The 869-nt window shown below is 44.3% G+C and overlaps 1 non-coding gene across 1 annotated transcript; it reads left to right on the forward strand.

The window, feature by feature from the left end:
* The first annotated feature begins 493 nt into the window (after positions 1-493).
* On the forward strand, positions 494-602 carry LOC112724780 (small nucleolar RNA R71). Its single transcript, XR_003163926.1, has one exon. It is a non-coding gene; the product is annotated as a small nucleolar RNA R71 (small nucleolar RNA).
* Positions 603-869: the final 267 nt, after the last annotated feature.

Below are 869 nucleotides of genomic sequence, written 5' to 3' on the forward strand. Positions count from 1 at the left end.
CTCCACCCAAAGTTAGGGTGATTTCTCCATCCCTGATTGAAAGTATTTGCACAAGGATCATTATTTGGATTTTTAGAGGAATTTCCCATGTAATTTATTTCCTCCATGGTGAGCTGAGCAATGTCACAATCGTCCCCATGAGTGTAGCTCCTAGTCATGCCATAGGATGCATCTTGAGTGTTGACAGTTGAAACTTGCATCCCGGTCAAGTGCTGAGAGGTCATGCTTATCTGCTGGGACATGAGCTTGTTCTGAGCCAAAATGGCATCTAGTGTGTCCATCTCTATGACTCCTCTCTTTTGAGTAGTCCCAGTGTTCACAGAGTTCCTCTCAGAGGTGTACAGGTACTGGTTGTTGGCAACCATCTCAATAAGCTCATCTGCATCTTTAGACATCTTCTTCATGTGTAAAGAACCACCTGCAGAGTGATTCAATGACATCCTAGCCATCTCAAAGAGAACATCATAAAAGATTTGCAGCATGGTCCAGTCTAAAACCATGTTAGGAGGGCATCTCCTGATCATCTGCTTGTATCTCTCTCAGGCCTCACAGAGGGATTCTCCATCTTTTTGTCTGAAGGTCTGGACGTCCACTCTAAGCTTACTCAGCTTCTGGGGTGGAAAGAACTTGGTCAAAAATCTAGTGACCACCTTGTCCATGAGTCCAGGCTCTCCTTGGGCTGAGAATCAAGTCATTATTTTGCTCTATGCCATACAGCAAAAGGAAAGAACATGAGCTTGTAGACCTCAGGGTTCACTCCATTTGTCTTAACAGTGTCATAGATCTGCAGGAAAACAGATATGAATTTTTTGGGGTCCTCCTGTGAGAGTCCATGATACTGACAGTTCTGTTGCACCAGAGTGACAAGT

The sequence above is a fragment of the Arachis hypogaea genome, chromosome 11 (assembly GCF_003086295.3).
Source record: "Arachis hypogaea cultivar Tifrunner chromosome 11, arahy.Tifrunner.gnm2.J5K5, whole genome shotgun sequence".
Classification (NCBI taxonomy): Eukaryota; Viridiplantae; Streptophyta; class Magnoliopsida; order Fabales; family Fabaceae; genus Arachis; species Arachis hypogaea.